The sequence below is a fragment of the Symsagittifera roscoffensis genome, chromosome 1 (assembly GCF_963678635.1).
Source record: "Symsagittifera roscoffensis chromosome 1, txSymRosc1.1, whole genome shotgun sequence".
Classification (NCBI taxonomy): Eukaryota; Metazoa; Xenacoelomorpha; order Acoela; family Convolutidae; genus Symsagittifera; species Symsagittifera roscoffensis.
Genome location: NC_087062.1, coordinates 63,263,566 through 63,270,546, shown reverse-complemented (window position 1 = coordinate 63,270,546; position 6,981 = coordinate 63,263,566). Strand labels below are relative to the sequence as shown.

The 6,981-nt window shown below is 32.1% G+C and overlaps 1 protein-coding gene across 1 annotated transcript in view; it reads left to right on the top strand.

Moving 5' to 3' along the window:
• Nucleotides 1-6,981, top strand: part of LOC134847372 (transmembrane 9 superfamily member 4-like) — a 530,188-nt gene that overhangs the window by 21,197 nt on the left and 502,010 nt on the right. The gene's annotated exons all lie outside the window — the stretch shown is intronic.

Sequence of the window (6,981 nt, the reverse complement as noted above, 5' to 3'; positions counted from 1 at the left end):
TAATGGTCTTTCTTTCTATATGTTTGCTGAAAAGAGGCTTTAGAGCTCAATGTGAGTCTTATTTATTAAGTGTTAAGGAACGATATCATAATAAAGAATTAACGATACTAACGAAATTATTTAGCTTGTGTGATTTTCCCTCTCATTAAGTTTTTCATGGCAGTATGGTTTTTGTGAGGTTCAACTGTTCACATCATGTTCAGTTATTAAATTTGAGGCAAATTAGGCTTCCATTAATAAAAGTGTTAATTGCGGGAGAAATCGTGCATAATTTTAAATTAGAAATAGTAGATTTAATTTTTTAACGCTCTTTGAAAATTTTTTTTATTACATAGTTTTCTCGAAATGCGCTTAAGTATTCAAAAGCAAAGCGAATTTTAGCTAAAAAGGAGGTAATTTTTTGCTGGTTTTCTCGAAAAATTTAACTTTCGTTTTCTCAAACTTATGTGAAAAGAGTTATGAAAACATAATGCAAAAACAGTCAGCAAACCGCAAAAAACTATCTGTCACTCGATTATTTTCAATAATGATAATCATAATAATAATGAACAAAAATTGTTTTCTGAAAAAATGCTCATGAAATTTTTATGATGTTTAAGGAACGTGCAGGTAAAGAGTCGAGATAGTTATGATCAAAGCTTTTTCTAAAAAAAATTCATGTAAATTTCGAATGGATATTTACCCTAATCTAACCAGCAATGTGTGATGCTGCCTTTTCAGGATCAGAGATCTGCCTTCAGGGAATAAGGCAGTTCTCTGTCAGAGAGCTTAACTAGTTTAATTTAAGCCTAAAAAACCAATGATATTGATATTTCATATGATGTTTTTTAAAGACGGAACTTCTTTTTATCTTTCAAAATGTATTTTTGTCCTAATCTTACATTTGAAAAGATATGTTACCTGAAATTTTTTTTCGTGAAGTTATATGGGGGTTTGAAAATTAACATCTTGGTCACTTAGGGGAAATAAATGCGCGATTTATTTCGCGCTATTAACGCGTAAGCAGAGATTTTTATCCGTCTTAGAAAACGTTCCAAATTGGTTGAGGAAGCTTATTTGTCATAATTGATTTGTTACCAGGAGTGAAATATATGACTTTGTAGGTTATATGGCGTGTTGGGTATAAGTGCCCTGATACGAGCAGTTTGGTATTTAAAAAAGCACTTAAGCTTCAAGGTAGTATGGATCTGTAGCGTAGAGGTAGGGAGGAGAAAAGCAACAAAATAAGAGGGTCGAACCTGGGTAGGGTTGGATGTTTTTTAATGAACTTTTTTCGTATACTATCTAAAATGCGTCCGCTCTAAAAACTGAGGCATGTGCAATTGATATTTTTTCTTTTTCATTTGCTTGTGTATGCGAAGTGCAGCTTCGTGGCTGTGTGTGACTTTTGTTGCGACTAGGTCGCAAATATTGTTGCAAATTAAAGCAACAATATTTGCTGCATCGATTTGGCAATTTGGTGCTCCTTTACAGCTTTTTGATAACATGTGCTTTGACATTCGAATAGTTATATGTTTACACAGTTGATGCATTTTTAATTACAAAGTTGCTGCGTTTTTTAATTGCAAAATTGTAGCTTTTTGTAGTTGTTGCTAATTTTGCTGCATCGAATTGGCAATTTATTAGCATATGTAGCTGCTTATTGTTCGCTAGTTTTTGGGGATTATAAGGATCTGTGGCTGAATGGTTAGTGTGTTAGGCTTAAATTTGCTACGTTTTTCTACGCCTCAGTTTTTTTTTGAAATTCGGAGGGTTATTGCTCTTTTTTCTTGCGTCACTTGATGAACTGCTTTTGGTCGTGTTTTTGAAAGTGTGTACGAAACGTAGCTTTGCTAGCGTGTAGAAATTAAGTTCAAGTTTTTCATAACAAAAATTTTAATTTCGGTTTTTCTTTTTCGGTTTCCTAGGTTTTGGCCCTTATTCTATCGGCTTATTGATCTCATAAAGGGTCGTTTGATGAGTGAAAAAAGTTTTTGTGTGCGTGTCTGAGTTTTGAGGGTGAGGGGGACTTAATAACTTCTTATTAGTCATAAACATTTTTGAATTTTGTTCGGCTTTTTTTTCTAGGCTAAATAGGTCGCGGTTTAATTTATATCGGTTTAGTGGCCTCCTATTGATTAATTTGACGAGTATTTAAAGCTTCTTGAGTGCTTGTGAGTTTTGAGGTCGAGGGGGCCTAATCAACTTTTCATAAATCTTGTTGATTTTTTTTTCGGCTTAAAGGATTTCTAACAAGATATTTTCGGCCTTTCTTGTTCTGTATCGCAAATGGCGCGAATTTCAGCTTGGCCTCTGTTAAAAATTTACCGCCTGAAAGGCAAACTTCAAATAAGCAACATGTCTGCGAATAACTGAAATAATGACAAAATTGATTAGTCGGCATCTGTGCCTGATAACAATAAAAACAAGCAGCAGAAATTGTAGATGCTTTATCCAAAAAAAAGATTTTGACTACAGCAAACAGACAATTTGACTAGTCATCTCAAAAAAAGTCAAAAACAGTTCAGTCTTCAAAAAACAGTTTCTACAAGTTAAACCAAATATCAATTGAGGACTGGATATTTTGTCAAAACAATCAACTAAGCTCAATTCTGCATCGCAGACGCGATTTGTACAGTTATGATAATAAATATTGTACTCGAATTTGGTAGTCAGAAAACAAATAAGACAACTGCATATTTTGACATTTTTCGATAGGCAGCTTATTTTGGCGTTCTTTCAAATTGATTTTTCTTGGATAATTTCTATAAATAAAAATAAATTGTTCCCTTCTTACTTTTTTTTTGTTTTCGTGATTTGAAAAAAAAACAGATATTGTTATACGTCGTGAGATAAAAATTTCTCGCCTCCTCTTAAATTGAATTGTTACGCTTTTCCCAAAAAAAATTCTCGTTCGTTCTCGTTAATTAACGATAGTAAATTTCTGTGCTACGTGCAGCAACTTGCTTTTGTTGTGCGAATCACTCGTCGGAAAGTTGGAAGGAACTATGGCGTAATTTCCGTTGTGAAATTTTTTCCTCCATTTTAGATGAATTCAAAAAAATATTGAGATGAGTGAAGGGAAGTATCATGATAAAACCCTATTAGTTGTGATTTGGATTATTCTGAAAACGTTTACAAAATTTTCTCCGTCTCGACGAAAACTCTTCTGAACTTTTTTTATTTTTAAGACTATTTATTTGCCAGGCCCAAAATGTTTAGTGGATTGAATAAAGTATGCTTTAATATTAACTAAATTTTGTGGCTCATTAATTAATTCAGTCTCTTCTTGTTAGCTAGAAAATGAACATCAATAACCTCAAAAACGAAGATCCAAAATTCTAAACAACAAGAACCGAAACATGTATCACAAAAGTTTGGAAGTTTATTCGAATTTTTACTTAAATTTTGCATACTCTGTGATAGGCAAACGCTTTTTTCTTTCTTTTAAAATATATTGAGAGCTCATTGAGAATTGTTTGGAAATAATTAGAAATACTAGCTTTATTGTTCCGACTTTCGTAACGAAGTTTACGGAATATTTGTCCTCAGGGTGATTTTTTTTATTCAGACAAATTTCGAATTTTAAACTAGCCTTTTTTAGCGGAATTTTTTTTTCAAATCATTCGAAAACTATTGTTGTCTTGAGCCTAAATTTGAAAAGATATTTCACTTGTGATCACTTTTCATAAAGTTATGGGGGTTAAAGATTGCCATTTTGGCCAATTTGGGACAATTAACGCGCGATATATTTCGCGCTAATGACGCGTAAGCGAGATTTAATCCGTCGTATAAATCGTTCCAAATGGGTTCAAGAAAACTTATATGCCATGTTTGAATTGTTAATAGTAGCAAATTTATCACTTTCTACTTAATGTGACGTGTTTGGTGATTTTCTCACAAGAAACCTCAATTTTTTTTTTTAATTTTTTTTTTAAATTTTTTTTATTAGATAATTTCAACCAAATCCGTCTTAATTGCAACCAAATTGTTTCAAATTGGTTAAAAGAAGCTTATTTGCCATAATTGATTTGTTACAAGGAGCGAAATCTATCCTTTTAATTTTTATATGGCGTGTGGGGTGATGATTTTCATAAATTTCAAAAAAATTAAGAAAAAAAAATTTTCGTTTTATTTTATTACATTTAATTTCTTCATATTATCACTGCTCCATAGACCTTAAAAGTCATTCGGAATCTTCAGGGCTATAAAATTTCAGCCTTACAGTTTTTTGTAAGTTTAGTCATGGATCATGATTGGTTAGTTCTAAGTATTTTACAGTGATAGTTGTAAAGAATATAATTGGATATATCAAATACTTATTTTGAACTGGTTCCACCCATCTGGGGTTTAGGAAGGTTATAAGTTGTAAGTTTTTCTAGTGGAGCATGGATAGAGTAAATTATATTTTTTTAAGTGGATTCTTTGAGAAGAGCGGCAGTTGCTAAGTTCTGTGAAATAGTTGTTGTCATGAAAGAATTGGCTCTAAACTATGAAAGATATTGGCTCTAAACTTTTTGTCATGTGAGTGGTGTGACTGCGGCATGCAAAATCAACAGTTTTGCGATTCCAGAGTCGAAATTTTGTCGAGTTTTCAACTACCTTTTGCTGCTCGTTCCTTTAGCTCTGAAAAATCTTTTACATTATATATATATCTGGACCTTTTACTAAGTCAGTTTTAGTTTTTATTCTTTTTAGTTATTTTCGCAAAAGCGTTTTAGTTAGTTCCGTTGTTTTCAAAGCGCTTCTCATACTATAAGCTGCTAGAGGCTAGAGGAGAGTACTTTTGGGTGTCTCCTTGAGAGTCTTAGTTCATTTAAAAACTTTGGTCAAAACCCTGGTTAATTTTGATCGTGCGGTCATCTGTTTTCATGATAATCTTTGGATGCATATAATCGAGTAAAAATGTTTTTCCTGTTTTTTGTATCATTCTTTTGTACAAAATCTTTGCCGACAGTTGAGTTTGTAAGATTCGTTTCCTTGCTTTCTATTTCTACGTTGTGTTAAAAAGTAGCTTTTTTTCTAATTGAACCTGGTTTGGAAAATTTGGAAAGTTTATTGTTTCATCCATTTCTCTGTTTACTGGATGGTTTAAAACAAAATCAGAAAACAATTAAATTTTTTACCTGTTTTAGCTTGGTACTTTTGAATTTTTTGTTTCCAGAAGTTAATTTTTAGATATTAATTTCTTTTGAAGTTTTTGGGAAAAGCTAAAATTTTCTTGTGATAAGCGGTTTTTTTCAGTTGAATTATGTTCCTCTGAGCTAAATTGGGCTAGTTTTTTTTAAAACCAACTGAAGTTATCTGGTGTTTAAAATTATTTGCTCTGTTGGAAAAATAAGTCAGGAAATAACGGTTTTTAAAATTTTTTTCACGTGTCTAAATGTTTTCATCGCCTTTTAACTCAATGCAGCCAAAGTTAAAACACCATTTGGAGTATAAATGGATTTTTTAATAGCGAAGTTTTAATTTTTATAAATGTTTTTGCTGCTTCTTGGAACTTCTTGGAGCATATTTTTTCTAATATCTCTCATTTTTTCTTGACCTAGACTTTTTGCATTGCATGTGGTGCGAAAGTCTGCTTCGCGTCTGCGTAGGCTCAAAAAATTGTTGCCACCAATGTCTCCAAAAAAATTAAAGTTAGTCTGTATCAAACAGATCATGTCAAGCTACAATCTTTCCACAGAAGATGAATTTAAGTTCTCTCTCTTATGTCAAAACCAAAAAATATTTAGTATCTTGAACAAAATTTTGTTTTTGATCAAATACCATATATATTTTCGGCTCCCTATATCGTAAATAAACTAGTTAGTTCAAACAACCATATAAACATTTTCAAGCCAAATTCCAGGGCTCTTTTCCAGTTTCCCCCTTTTAAAATACCGAGTTTTATGTTTGTTGTACGTGTTATTATGACTAAATGCGTGATGTTACGATGTAAAGTATGAAGAACAAATCTGTTCACAGTTGTCGATTTGTTCACCATGCCAAATTTCATTGCATTATGACAACGTTAAATAAGCTTTTCAAAATTGAATTTGAAAGGGGGGAACTGGAAAAAAGCCAATTCCAGTTTTCCACTCACTAGTTAAAGTATAAACAAAAAAATTCAAAGTTTGGGCTCTTTTCCATTTCCTTCACCTTTGAATTTCAACGTTGAAAGACTCTTTTAATATTGCCATATTGCAGTCAGACTAACAGTTGTGAACAGATTTATTCATATACATCAAAAAATTACGCGTTTAATCATAATTACACGTAAAACAATCAAGAAAAAAGTGTTCTTCATGTTTTTCATTGTAATATCATGCATTCAGTCATATACACTAGTGGACAAAAATAAGTGCAAGCTAACAATTTTTATTAATATTCAAGAACAACTTACATAAATTGAGTTTTTGATTTTTAATAGCTGGTAGAAGGCCCCAATGAACGTCTGCAAGCATAAATTTGAGTTAGCATTGAACAAAATGAAATTTTCATCAAGTTTTGAGGAAATATGAACCGTAAAAATTACAGTGCTGATTTTATTTTTCAACGTTTTTAAGAATTTTCAAAATTTATGTAAATTTTCTTTTCATCTGGTCCCAAATTTGCTCAATATGTTTTAAATCCGGTGAACCAAGAGGCCATCGAAGAACTTTATCTTGTTTTCTTCCCAAATATATTCTCAACTTGGGCTCTTTTCCAGTCCCCCCCTCGTAAAATTACAAAATAAAGCTGTTCATAAATTTGTTCACACGGCAATTTGCATGTTAGTAATGTTGCAGAAATTTGTTCACTTGTTCACGCTGACACGTTTTAATGGAGTTTATGACATCAAAAGTCATTTTAAACCGACTTTCATTTAACGGATTTCAGAAAAAATTCAAAGGGGGGGGGGAACTGGAAAAGAGCCTCAACTTGGTCCGGCAGTTGCATTATCTTGAAAAATCCACATTTCAGGGTACTGTTTCAAAAATGGCGTTACTTCAGGTCTCAAAACTTCAATTATCTAATGTT